Source organism: Podarcis filfolensis (genome assembly GCF_964270895.1).
Source record: "Podarcis filfolensis genome assembly, chromosome: 14".
Classification (NCBI taxonomy): Eukaryota; Metazoa; Chordata; class Lepidosauria; order Squamata; family Lacertidae; genus Podarcis; species Podarcis filfolensis.
Window position 1 is genome coordinate 43,132,837 of NC_139616.1, and position 14,612 is coordinate 43,147,448.

Below are 14,612 nucleotides of genomic sequence, written 5' to 3' on the forward strand. Positions count from 1 at the left end.
GTCAAAATGAGAGTACCCCTAAACATTTGTTTAAAGAAAAAAAGCACTGATAATAATAATTTATTATTTATACCCCACCCATCTGACTGGGTTAATAACAAGCCACTCTGGGCGGCTCCCAACAGAATATTAAAAACACAATAAAACAGCAAACATTAAAAACTTCCCTAAACAGGGCTGCCTTCCGATGTCTTCTAAAAGTCAGAGAGTTGTTTCCACGGGTCGGGCGCCACCACCGAGAAGGCCCTCTGCCTGGTTCCCTGTAGCCTCACTTCTCGCAGGGAGGGAACTGCCAGAAGGCTCTCGGCGCTGGACCTCAGTGTCCGGGCTGAATGATAGGGGTGGAGACGCTCCTTCAGGTATACTGGGCTGAGGCCGTTTAGGGCTTTAAAGGTTAGCACCTTTAAATGGAATTGTGCTCAGAAACGTACTGGGAGCCAATGTAGATCTTTCAGGACCGGTGTTTCAGAAGCATAGTGTCCAGATCAAGGGAATATTTGCACCCCGGCGCCGCATCTGCTAAAGACGGCCCTGCTGTAGAGACAAACTGCCTCCTCCTCCCCTTATTACAGAATGTTTGCTTTCAGAATGGCTTCATGCCCCCTTAACCTTTCCAGAGTCCCTGCCTGCCTTGACCTTCAAGCCTTTCGTAGGCATTTAATTCAAAGCCGCCTTCTTACTCTTTAATAAGGCAGAAAAAACTCCTTTGTACATATTGTTACAAAAGTCGGGTGCCTCCCCCTCTCTCTGCCGAGCGGTGGCAGGAGCCCAGAGGGTTCCAGGCACTCACTCCAGGGTCTGTGTTCCTTTGGAGAATTAAGACACGGCGGAGACTGTCGTGGCTTTAAGAAATATGGTTTATTCACCTATTTACACCTTCAATCTGCATGGAAGGAGTCCAGATCTTACAGCATGGTCATTTCAAGAGGAGCTTGTCCCTCACAGCAGTGCAGCCAGCCTTCGGCCAGCCTGCCCAAGATGGATCCCACTCTTTTCTCTCCTTTCTTCCCAGCAACCCTTGCTCAAGACTCTCTTTTCCAGTCACCTCATGCCCAGTTACCCTGGCAGCCTTCCAAACCCCTGTCTCCGTTCACACCTCAAGGCAAGAGGAAGAACAGTTCTCTTGCATTGCCAATGGCCCTCAGTGGTCTTCAATTGTTTCTTATTGGCCCTAGCTATGTTTTGCATAGACTAGCCCAGGAATTTCTTGGGAGCTTGTTTCCCCCCTTCATATCCCAAATAATCAAAATTCTATCATTTATTAATTTCTAGGGTCTTTTTTTGGGGGGGGGGAGGCTCCAAATCTATAACAAGATTAACCCCCCACCCCAGTTCTGTCCCCAAGCTGAAAGAACAAACAAGATTTATTTTCCCCCTTATTTTCCTAGGACTTCAGGAAGAGGCAATCTGAGCCAGGTTGGGAAGCAGTTGTTGGAAAGGCTCGTGCATTTTTTCAGAACCAGTTGTGCAATCATCGCATTAAATAACCAGTGTAAAATGGCCCTCCTGAGATTTGGCCTGTAGTAGGATGAAGGGTCGGTTCAGCAAGGGCAAGGGACAGGCTGAGGGAGGAATTCAGTGCAGTTTGCATTTAAAGGCAAACCTTCCTAATTTGTGAAGAACACGGGTGGCGCTTGCCGATCAGAAGATTAGCGGTTCGAATCCCCGTGACGGGGTGAGCTCCCATTGCTCGGTCCCTGCTCCTGCCAACCTAGCAGTTCGAAAATACATGAAAGTGCAAGTAGATAAATAGGTACCACTCCGGCATGAAGGTAAACGGTGTTTCTGTGCACTGCTCTGGTTCGCCAGAAGCGGCTTAGTCATGCTGGCCACATGACCCGGAAGCTGTACGCCGGCTCCCTCAGCCAGTAAAGCGAGATGAGCGTCGCAACCCTAGAGTCGGCCATGACTGGACCTAATGGTCAGGGGTCTCTTTACCTTTACCTTTTTACCTAATTTGTACTTTCCCAAACGGTATGTGAACTTGAAACACAGCTGCCCTTTGAAATTCACACTTTTCCCAATTTTGCAGGGCAGTTTGCCAGTCGTGTGTACAGAAATGCATGTAGCAGGACAAAGCACACATAAAAGAGTGTGTGTGTGTCTGTGTGTGTGTGTGTGTGTGTGTGTGTGTGTGTGTGTTGTAAATAACAAATCGCTCCCTTTCCCTTATAGAGTATCCAAGAGCCTGTATAGAGTCCTTAATTGGGTTCCCTATTGGTAGGAGAAAATAACAGAGGCCAACCAGAGAATATTGAGAAGCAAAGCAGCTAGTAAGCCTGATCTTTATTAAACTGTTGCAACAGGGTCCTCACTCACCACATGCAGGAGGGAGGCGAAAACCCAGAACAATGGTGCACAAGCCCTTATATAGACTTTTGAAATTGCCCACCCTGTAGCCCAAGACCACCCCCAAAAAACATCATACATACATCACAGAAGGAGGCGGACTCCAGCAGAAATCCTGATTGCTAGAATATCTGTTAATAGTCACTGATTGCTTTACCTGGGCAGCCTGGCCATTCTTTTGTGATGGTTAAAACTTTTAATTCCTGAATCCAGGAATTACCCTATTCATACACAAAAAAATGCCCTTAAGACAGGATTTGTAAGCAAAAAGACAAAGGGAACCTTTCCCCATTTCCTCCCTCCTTGCAGAGAAATATATTGAGGTCAATTTGGGGGAGTCATAACGGTTTCAGGATTGCTCACCCGTACTATTTCGGACACGTGGTTTATATACTTATGTGTGTGTTTGCCTTGTACATTTATGAACGTTTATTGTATATTTGGGACCTTAGAATTCTTTTAACAATACAAAAGGGTGTAATATATAAGGGAACATTGCTTGTAGAGGTGTGTATATTAGGCAAAATTAGCCACAAAATTAGAAGAAAATAGCACTCGGATGCTGATGAGTTTTCATGAGGACTTGCATACTGATGTGGAAACATGAAGAATTGAATGCATGGCTGGAAGAAACAAGAAACTGGGAGAAACTGGCAGGTGCATCCCTGTCTCCCACCTTCCTTCTTTCTTGCAGCCATTCTCTACTTCTTACGCTCCTCCCTCCCTTCCTTTCCTAGACCTGCTCTTCGCTGCTCTGTTTGCAATGCCTTCTGGGAAGGCCTTGTTCTTTGAGGTTGTCTGCTTCCACCCTAGGGTACGATACCACTGGGAAGTGAATGGGTTGCTCACGCGAGGTAACCATAGTAACACATCATCAGCTTCTCCACAGCTTCCAGTGCCAATTTTGTTTTTCTGCCAGCATTAAGGGAGAACATCTTTCTTTCCTTTTCTACACTCCCCCCCACCCCCCACCTTCAACTGCATTGAATACAGGCATATTTTTATGGGTCTGCAAAGTAGTCTTGCTTTCTTCCAGCAGATGTCAAAGCGATAAACAACTACCTGACATTCAGAAGACATCTTAAGGCAGCCCTGTTCAGGGAAGTTTTTAACATGTGATATTTTACTGTATTTTTGGTTTTTATGGAAGCCGCCCAGAGTGGCTGGGGAGGCCCAGCCAGATGGGCGGGGTATAAATAATAAATTATTATTATTATTATTATTATTATTATTATTATTATTATTCCTCTTAATCTCCTCCGAGGTAAAACTTCTTTTGCTAATACACTGGGGTAATTAACAGGAGACCAACTGTTGGGATCTTAAACCGAGGGAATGTCAGTTTTAATTCTCTTGTTCCGCCTTAATTTGTGGCAGAGGAATGAAACTCAGAATTTCCTTTAGGTTTGGTAGTAAAGAGATTCTGTGAGGTTAAAAACCGCAGATGACATTTTCTGTTTAAAACCTCTTAAGAGCACAGAGGCACAGGAAGTTGCCTTAGGTAAAGGCAGTGCTTTTTTGGAGGGGGGGACACACGCAGGGGTACCCCTAAACGTTTTGTGAATCTTTGCACTTTTGTCCATTTACTGTATTTATTTCCCCCAATTTGAACTATAAAATGGTGATTTTCTTGAGTCAAAATGAGAGTACACCTAAACATTTTTTTTAAAGAAAAAAAGCACTGGGGAAAGGTAAAGGTAAAGGACCCCTGGACGGTTAAGTCCAGTCAAAGGTGGCTATGGGGTTGCGGCGCTCGCTTTCAGGCAGAGGGAGCCAGCATTTGTCCACAGACAGCTTTCTGGGTCATGTGGCCAGCAGGACTAAACCACTTCTGGTGCAACATTGTTAGGATATTTCCGTTCCACCTTAAAAGGGAACAAGCTGTTGTGTGTCACATGTCTGTGTACTTCCTGCTCACTGGGAGTTTCCATTTTGTATATAGCTTTTGTTCTGGCTGTTTACCTCGACATGAATGCAAGCAGTCATGTTTTTCCTTTGTTCTGACCATCGTTGAATAAAGCTGTAAATATGCTCTCCTGGGTGAATCTTCCGTTGTGGAAACTCTGTGAAAAGGGCGTGCATGAGTCTTGGAATGCGTCTGAGGCTCGTATCGCTAATTGACTGATACTGTTCCAACGAGAGACCGGGAGATCATCCGGAGACGACATGGAAGGCTGCCTGATGCCTTGGACTCCCTGGCAGTATCCCAACAAACATAACACCGTGACGGAAGCCAGAGCGCATGGAAATGCTGTTTACCGTCCCACTGCAGCAGTATCTATTTATCTACTTGTGCTGGCATGCTTTCGAACTGCTAGGTTGGCAGGAGCTGGGACAGAGCAAAGAGTCGTGGGGGATTTGAACCGCTGACCTTCTGATCGGCAAGCCCAAGAGGCTTAGTGGTTTAGACCACAGCGTCACCCACGTCCCTACAGGAAGTTGCCTTTTACTGCATCAGGTCATTAGTCCATCAAGCTCAGGATTATTGACGTTGGCTCAACATTGCTGACACTGACTGGCAGTGGCTATTCAGAATTTTAGAAAAGGGTGTCTCCCAGCCATACCTGGAGATGCCAGAAATGAACCTGGGATCTTCTGCATGCAAGGGAGATCCTCTACTCTTGCACAATGGCTCATCTTTCTTTGTATTAACCATTCTTGACATTTGTATGTCTTACTGAGGGTTGCATGTGGAGCACACTCTTTTATGGAAGTGAGTCATGGGCAACTTACAACCGTCAGGAGCGATGCCTCAACACCTTCCACCTGCGTTGTGTCAGGAAGATTTGGGGCATCATATGGCAGGACAGAGTCTCAAACAGAGATGTGTTCTCCCAAGCGCACATTCCCAGCAGGTTCGCACTCCTGTCTCAGCGACGTCAACGCTGGCTTGGTCATGCCCACAGAATGGAAGATGGCAGAATCCCCAAGGACGTCCTCTACGGGGAACTGGCTTCTGGCACCAGACCCATTGGCAGACCAAGACTACATTACAAAGATGTCTGCAACATGACATGAAGGCTGACATCATCAACCCCGCTGTGTGGGAATCCCTTGCAGGCAACCACAGTGCCGAGAGACAGATAGTCAGGTTGTGTATCCCTAGCAGGGGCCAGAGGAGGAATGACCACAAAGAAAAAATGCCATTTTGCATCTGCAGCAGCACAACCGGATGCCTTCATCTGCCCCAGCTGCAACAAAACATCTCTCTCCTGTTTCGGTCTCTACAGCCACAGCAGGCGCTGTAACTCTGCAATGGTTTGACTTCACCCCCAAAGGCACACTTCTCCACTGCTGTCTCCTGAGACAGACAGATGCCAACCAACAACAGAGTGCTCAGAGCTTTTTGTACATTTCTCTCAGCAGCCCATAAGACAAACTGTTAGGTAGGCCAAACATTACTATCCTCATGCTGGAAAAACGAGGGGCTATCTGCTTACCTATAGCTACCTGCAGCCTAGTAGAGACTCTGGTTGCACAGTCGTACCTTGGAAGCCGTTCCGGAAGTCCATTTGACTTCCAAAACATTTCGACAACCAAGGCGTGGCTTCCGATTGGCTGCAGGAGCTTACCAGTATGTTTCCAAGCACAATTCAAAGTGTTGGTGCTGATCTTTAAAGCCCTAAACAGCCTCGGTCCAGTATTTCTGAAGGAGCGTCTCCACCCCCATCGTTCTACCTGGACACTGTGGTCCAGCGCTGAGGGCCTTCTGGCGGTTCTGTCATTGTGAGAAGTGAAGCTACAGGGAACCAGGCAGAGGGCCTTCTCAGTAATGGCGCCCACCCTGTGGAACACCCACCCAGCAGATGTCAAAGAGAGCAACAACTACCAGACTTTTAGATGACATCTGAAGGCAGCCCTGTTTAGGGAAGCTTTTAATGTTTGATGCATTACAGTATTTTAATATTGTGTTGGAAGCCGCCCAGCCAGACAGGCGGGGTATAAATAAATTATTATTATTATTATTATTATTATTATTATTATTATTATTATACACCAGCGTTCAGCTTCCAAAGGACATTCGCAAACAGGAACACTCACTTCCAGGTTTGCGGCATTTGGGAGCCAAAACATACGAGTGCCTAAGCGTTCGGCTTCCAAGGTACAACTGTATTTGGACTTCTGTGATGCAGTCCTCTGAGTCAGAGAGTGGCAATGTGGCAACCTTGAGTTGGTAGGGCTGTTAGCATTACAGTATCAATTCGTGGAAGTGTTTCTGCATGGCCTTCCGGTTCAGTGTCCTCAATCTCATCCCCTGAAGAAGGGAGATCCAATCTCAGGGTCATGGCAATTTGGGGACTTGGACCCTCTGGCAATAAATGTATAGCATCTCCCCATTATAAATGTTAGTATTAAAAGAATCCAGCTTGAGACAGTTTCCCTGCAAGAAGATAAATGGAACTGTTTCCTTCTCTTACTTTCCGTACGTGACGTGCCGGGACTTTGCTGCAGCGACTCTGGAGAGAACATGTCTCCATCTCTTAGGTCATGTAGCAGACCCTTTAAGTTATTCCATTTCCTATCGGGGAAAGACCAGAATGTCAATGGAGGAGTTATTTATGTTGGCAAATGCATGTCGGCACACGAACTGCCTGGCTCTTTGGCCCAAATCTTTTATTAATGGGTGCATTTGTATTTGCAAATGCCTGTTGAGCACTTCTGTATGGAACCACATCCTTTGCCAATGCATTTTTCAGCGGTTAACTAAGTAATCGATAAGAAGGCTGCACGGAGCAAGCTGAGGCAGATAGGGCCGTTTTCAGAAATTATACCGAAAGCTCCATTAACTTCATTTACATGGCTTGTGAGCAAGTGGGAACGACTTCTGGGCTGTTCTGGGCGACCAGGAATCCACTTTGTCACTGTTGTTTTTAAATAGCTCGGGGACTGATCCAGTTGGCCACTTACAAAGACTAGGGATGGGTGGATCTGTCAATCGCAGTTTCTCATTTTTCCATTCTTATAGTCAGTTCGCCACATTTCTACATCAGTTTGCATTTTTTTTTAAAAAAAAGGCAGCATGAAAGTTTATCAACATAGAGTGGTACCTCAGGTTATGAACTTAATTCGTTCCGGAAGTCCATTCTTAACCCGAAGCATTCTTAACCCGAGGCGCGCATTCCCTACATAGGCCTCCCGCGGCCCCGGAAGCGGATTCTGTTCGTATCCCAAGGCAAAGTTTGCAACCCGGAGCACCTACTTCCAGGTTTGCGGAGTTTGTAAGCCGAAGCGTTCATAAGTAGGATGGTTCGTAACCTGAGGTACCACTGTATTTCTTCTAATATACACATGTTCGTATCTAATTTTGCCTAACATATACATTTTTGCAAAGCAATTTCTCCTTTATAAAATGTGTTTTTTATACATTTTTCCCATTAATGTGTGCATTTTAAGGCACCTTTTATTCCAGTATATGCATTTTGGTACATATTATGTGGTACATATTATCTGGAGAAATGCATTGCAAAATTCATAGCAATGCAAATTCTGAAGGATGGTTGTATGTTGGTCTTTGTATCATTTCTGGATGTGTGAATTAAGCAGGCTCACCTTTAAAGGTGAACTGAATCAAATTCCTCTCCCCATCCCTAACTGATACCAAAGCTCTGATCTCCCAAAACTTGAGGTCCTTCTTTATTTTTCCATTTATGTACCTGTTCCACCACAGCGACGACATATTCACAACTTGGGCTGTCATCCCCTATACCCACTTCCCTGGTACTGAGCTACATGGGATTATTGAGTAGGGCTTCCTTTTGAGTAGACATGGTTAAGAGTTCATTGTAGTAGTAGTAGTAGTAGTAGTAATTATTATTATTATTATTATTATTATTATTATTATTATTATTATTATTTCCCCAGCCACTCTGGGCAGCTCCCAACCGAATATTAGAAACACAATACAGCGTCTCCACCCCCATCCTTCAGCCTGGACACTGAAATCCAGCTCTGAGGGCCTTCTGGCAGTTCCCTCACTGCGAGAAGTGAGGTTACAGGGAACCAGGCAGAGGGCCTTCTTGGTAGTGGCGCCCACCCTGTGGAACGCCCTCCCATCAAATGTCAAAGAAATAAACAACTATATGACTTTCAGAGGACATCTGAAGGCAGCCCTGTATAGGGAAATTTTTAATGTCTTATGTCTCTTTTTATATTCTGTTGGAAGCTGCCCAGAGTGGCTGGGGAAACCTAGTCAGATGGGCGGGGTACAAGGAATAAATTATATCATCATCAGTCTCCAGTCACAGCTCCTCAGTGTCCAGCCAGACCCATTCCCCTGCCTGCCCGCCCCCAAACTTTCCCCCTCAATGAGGCTGAAAGTTCGCTGCAGACAACTCTCGGCCTAGCATGTACCAAGCCAGGAAGCCGAAAGTAACTGGACTGATTTCAGCAGCTGGCTATGGAGGGCATCTGGCTGTTCCAAGAAGCAGAGTTCTCTGTCCATGGTCCTGGCTTCAGAGCCAGCTGATGATGGAAATATCACCCAAGCAAATATGCAACGGGAGAAGCACAGGGGGCTTCTCCAGATGACCTGCTTAGTGAGGAGTCACCCTGATTTCCGGTCACAAAGGTTATGTGGAGGAAGAACATCATCTGGTCTTCACTGGGCATTTGTTCTGATTTGTTTGCAGGGATGTTACATGGCAATAATCACTCGCCCTGATTTGCTTATATGTTTTCCAATTAATCATTCGTTCACCCCATGCTTTTCAGCGTATATCCCTGTTGCTTTCATAATTGCAAATAACCTGCTTTTTTAATTAAAAAAAATGGATGTGTTGCACCATGATGATAGAGCACTTTAATCACTTGGGGGTCCTTCTGGACCCTTTGCTGTCACTTGAGGCTCAGGTGACTTTGGTGGCACAGAGTGCCTTCCGTCAGCTTTGGCTGGTGGCCCAGCTACACCCCTATCTGGACAAGGATAGCCCAACTTCTGTTGTCTATGCTCTGGTAGCATTTAGGTTAGATTGCGGGTGGCGCTGTGGGTTAAACCACAGAGCCTAGGGCTTGCCGATCAGAAGGTTGGCGGTTCAAATCCCCGCGACTGGGTGAGCTCCCGTTGCTCGGTCCCTGCTCCTGCCAACCTAGCAGTTCGAAAGCACCTCAAAGTGCAAGTAGATAAATAGGTACCACTCCGGCGGGAAGGTAAAAGGCGTTTCCGTGTGCTGCTCTGGTTCACCAGAAGCGGCTTAGTCATGCTGGCCACATGACCCGGAAGCTGTACACCAGCTCCCTCGGCCAATAAAGCGAGATGAGCGCCGTAACCCCAGAGTCGGACACGACTGGACCTAATGGTCAGGGGTCCCTTTACCTTTACCTTACTGCAACATGTTATATGCGGGGCTGCCTCTGAAGAAGGTTCAGAAATTTCAGCTGGTGCAGAATTCAGCAGCCTGGTTGCTCTGCTCTAGATCCTTTTCACAAGTACTACTGGCAAGCCAGGTGTCTCCCATCTTATATTTGTGCAGCTGGTTCTTCCTGCCTGAGTGTAGAATCTTACATGTGTCCCTATTGAAATTCATTCTGTTAGTTTGGCCCCTGTTCTTCAACCTGAAAAGGTCATATTGAATCCCGATTCTGTCTTCAGTGGAATTGGCTGCCCTTCCAAGTTTAGTGAGTAAATTTGATGAGCATTCCCTCAATTTCTTTGTCCAAGTCACTCATAAAGACGTTGAATAACAACGGGCCCAGGACAGAACCCTGTGGCTTGTCACTTTTTTCCAAGATAACAAGGAACCATTAGTGAGCATTCTTTGGTTTCGGTCAGCCAGCCAGCTACAAATCCACCTAGCGGTTTCCTCATCCAGCCCACATTTTATCAACTTCTCTGCAAGAATATGATGGGGGACTTTGTCAAAAGCCTTACTGAAATCGATATACACTATGTCCATAGCATTCCCCTGATACAGCAAGCTTGTAACTCTATCAAAGAGAGAAAGAGAGAGAGATTTGTCTGGCATGACTTGTTTTTGAGAAACCCAGGCTGCCTCTTAGTAATCACAACATCCTTTTCTAAGTGCTCACAGAGTGACTGTCTAATCATCTTTTCTAGGACCTTTCCTGGTATCGATGTCAAACCCAGTAGTTCCCTGGGTCTCATATTTTTCCTTGATAGATAGATACATTTCAAATCTTTATTTTCTGAACAGCTCTTGTTTCTACGTCTATTGTGCTTTTGACATATAACATTCCGTTTTGTAACTATAAATATATTTAAATTATATATTTTCCTGATATCATAACTGGCACCACTTCTTTGCCAACTGCTTGGAAGTTGTGAGGTGTGGGATCAGCCAGCGAAATAGCTGAAAAGGGAACCCCTAATAAATATTCAAAGTCACACGGGGGTGGGGTGGGACACAATATTTGCAAGTGGGATCTGCACATGCCCTCTCTTAGGACACTCCATTCCATTTGGTGTTATGTACTGAGTTGAATAGGATCCAAAAGGCAGCAGTCTGATTGGTCCTAGAACAATAGGATTCAGAATGCAGCAGTCCGATTGGTCCTAGAACAATAGGATTCAGAATGCAGCAGTCTGATTGGTCTTAGAACATTAGGGTCCAGAATGCAGCAGTCTGATTGGTCCACAGGAACCACCCAATCCAGCTCCAGGTGGAAGTGAATCCGCAACCTGATTGGCCTACAGGTGAATCCAGGAATTAGCCAATCATGTGGGGCCCATTGTGTAAGTAATGTATATAAAGCAGACATTCTGGGGAAACTTTCATTCCTCCTCACCACTATGAGCTGAATAAAGAGCATGAAATTCACTCTGGACTCTGGGTATATTTCATCCTCCTTCTTGTTTTCCCAAGTCCAAGAGTCATTCAGCTTTCCACGATCAGTGAGCATGCTCTGTCTCCATTGGGCTGTGTCTGAGGTTTGTAGAGACCCCGTCTGCACAGTACGTTTAAAGCACTATCATATGACTTTAAACAGTCCTGGCTTTCCCCAAAGAATCCTGGGAATTGTGGTTTGTGAAGGGAACCGGGAGCTGTTAGGAGGCCCCTCTTCCCTTCCCCGGGCTACAATTCTCAGAGTCGTTTAACAATAAATCCCTCTTCCCAGGGGACTCTGGGAATTGCAGTCCTGTGAGGGGAATAGCAACTCTCAACACTCTTGGATTGAGTATAATACGCAGCAGCAATTGATATTTAGAGGAAACCATGGAAGGGTGGAAAGGAAGTCGATGGTTAACATACTGTTTATTATTAATGTGTGAACAATTGTATTGTTAGAAAATTATAAATATTAAAAAAGAAAAGAAATCACACATACACATGACTCTCAACACCCTTTACAAACAACGGTTCCCGGGAGAAAGGCGTAACTGTTTTAAAGTGGTATGATACCGCTTCAAATGGGGTAGTGCAGATGGGGACTAAAGTAAGATTTAGTTATGGTGACAGCAACATCTTGTCCTTAGCCTCAGGCCGCAAAATGTCTTAGGCTGGCCCTGACCATGCTCACTTCCGAGCATCAGACACAGAGGGAACGATAGTCAATTTGACTCTGGGGATTATAGTACTCCAGACTGACCAGCCTCCAATTTTTTTATTTATTTTTAAAAATCAGAATATCTGCACCGGAAATCCAGCTCAGAGACAAACCAATCATGCAAACCATCTGTTTGGTCCAGACAGATAATGCCACTTTCATTGTTCCATAAGCTGGTAAGCAGCTTTTTGTAACAAGACGAAACCTTTAGGCTGGGAAATTTTGATGTAGGAGGCCTGCATATCCTGTTCCGGCTGGCTAGATGTTGATTTGCGCATTATACAGAGCCGAGACTGTTGAATTATGAAATAAGCCATTTTATATTTTGCGTATGTGCGTTTTCAGGGGCAGTGGGTGGACATGAAGTGTTGTGTTTTTCGGATCAGAACAGATCGGCTTTTACAATACCGGACAGCAAAGAATGACTTGCACGAATTAGGTCAGTTCAAGGCCACCATTATTTATTTTATTATAATAACATTTATGAGTGTCCACAAAATATTAGGGCACTGTGCAGCAACATACAAAAAAACCCTCCAAAACAATACAGAACAATCATTGAATTGACCAGCTGCTCAAGGGACCTTTTAGACAACGGCACAGCCCATCCTATACTTTTAAAACACATTGAAAGCACATACACCCCACAAGAATCCTGGGAACTGTAGTTTGTTAAGGGTGCTGGAAATCGTAGCTCCGTGACAGGTAAATTACAGTTCCCAGAATTCTTTGGGGGAAGCTATGCAGTTTCAAACGATGGGTGGGTGTAGCATATAAACACATGAAGATGCTCCCAGAAGCACATGCTTAACACAAAATCCAGCCAGCCCTCAGGGCAGTGGGTGTTAGAGACTCTGTGCAGGAGACAGGCCTGCAGGTGCCTAGTGTTGTCTTCGCCTGCCTCTTGTTGGAAGTGCAACAGCAGGGATCATTCAGTTTGTAACCTAAGGGGTTAAATCTGTTCTCAGTGTTAGTCTATTACCCAAGCCTTGTGTGTCGAGGTGTTGCTTAGCAACCTGCCAAAGTGGCATGATATTTGCTGAGGTAGCATGGGCTCTGATTGGCTGTGTAGTTCTGAGGGAGTTTTGTAGCTCTATGATGCGTTGAATGTCTCTCTGCTATGTACAAGGCCAAAAGGAAGAAAGCCTTTCTCCTCAAATTATATAGCTTTTGTTCGGTTTTGCTCAGAAATGTGTTATCAGGATTTTTCTCACTGGACTCTGGCTGCATTATGTAAACTGGGTTTGCTAACATGTTCAAGGGGCATGTTCTGTGTAGGAGAGGCATCCCAGCCAGATGGGCGGTGTATAAATAATAACATTATTTTCTGAGCAGTTATGTACAGAGACTCTTCATGGCTGCCAAAGGAAGCTCTGGTGGTCCTTTGATACCTGTGGGCACCATGTTGGGAACCCCTGGGGGAAGAGATGGCAATGTGTTCAAGGTCAACCAGTGAGCTCAACGGCCAAGCAGGGATACCCAAATCTCTCCACTCCCAGCCCAGAATTAGAATAACTATGCCACACTGGCTGTCATCGGTCACCAGCTTTATTGACTGCAGTGCAGGGGTAGTTTTGATGAAGCCCGTTGATTTCTGTGCTGGATGGCGACCTCTCGTTTTCCCTCCACCCATTAGAGATTCCTCTTGTCTATCAGCAGGAAGCAATCCGGTTTTAATTTCCCAGTAGGATTGCGGTGACGAGAGATAATTTTGGAGCCGATAAAGTCCTAAGAATCTACAGGCGTTTCAACAAGGCTTGTCCCTGCCAGGAATCCCAAGCCCTTCCTGTGCCCTTGGCAGGGCGCCAGAGTCCAGGCAGCAAGCCCAGGCCTTCTAACAAAGAGTGGGCAGTTCTTTAGGCATTTAAACTGAGCTTCTTTAGATGCAGGTTTGCACTTCAATCAAAAGGGACGCAGGTGGCGCTGTGGGTTAAACCACAGAGCCTAGGACTTGCCGATCAGAAGGTCAGCGGTTCGAATCCCTGCGACGGGGTGAGCTCCCATTGCTCGGTCCCTGCTCCTGCCAACCTAGCAGTTCGAACGCACGTCAAGTGCAAGTAGATAAATAGGTACCGCTCCGGCGGGAAGGTAAACGGCGTTTCCGTGCACTGCTCTGGTTCGCCAGAAGCGGCTGAGTCATGCTGGCCACATGACCCGGAAGCTGTACACCGACTCCCTCGGCCAATAAAGCGAGATGAGAACCGCAACCCCAGAGTCGGCCACGACTGGACCTAATGGTCAGGGGTACCTTTACATTTACCTTTGCACTTCGATCACAACGCCAGCAGCAATGTAAGGGCATCAGATTCCATAAGTGTGTGCATAAGAAGCTTTCACCAACCTACTGCCTTTCAGATATTTTGGACTACAATTCCCATCAGCCCCCAGCTGAAGGGAGTTGTTGTCCAAAACTTCTAGAGGACAGCAGGTTAGCAATGGCTGGTGTGCAGCTTTGCATAGGAAGATGCCTTATCTAAATCAAACTATTGCTCTGTTTACTTCAGGATTTTCTTCACTGGTTGCTTTTCAGGGGTTTCAGACCAGGATGTGCAATTCTTTCATTCTCTCTCCGTTTCTCATTTTTCCAGGCTTAACCTCAGGCCTCCACATTTCTGCATCCGTGTGTGATCAGTATTTTTCAAATGGTCCATAGCTCAGTGGTAGAACATCTGTCTCCCAGGTTCATTCCCTCACATCTTCAGGTAGGAGTGGGAGAGATTCCTGTGCAAAACCCTGTAGAAACAGTGAGCTAATCATAGGAT

The 14,612-nt window shown here is 45.8% G+C and overlaps 1 long non-coding RNA gene across 1 annotated transcript; it reads left to right on the plus strand.

Annotated features, from left to right (window-relative positions):
- The first annotated feature begins 2,157 nt into the window (after nt 1-2,157).
- LOC310749318 lies at nt 2,158-14,411 on the plus strand. The gene is made up of 3 exons (XR_014541565.1): nt 2,158-3,203; nt 12,196-12,289; nt 14,355-14,411. It is a non-coding gene; the product is annotated as an uncharacterized lncRNA (long non-coding RNA).
- The last annotated feature ends 201 nt before the right edge of the window (nt 14,412-14,612 follow it).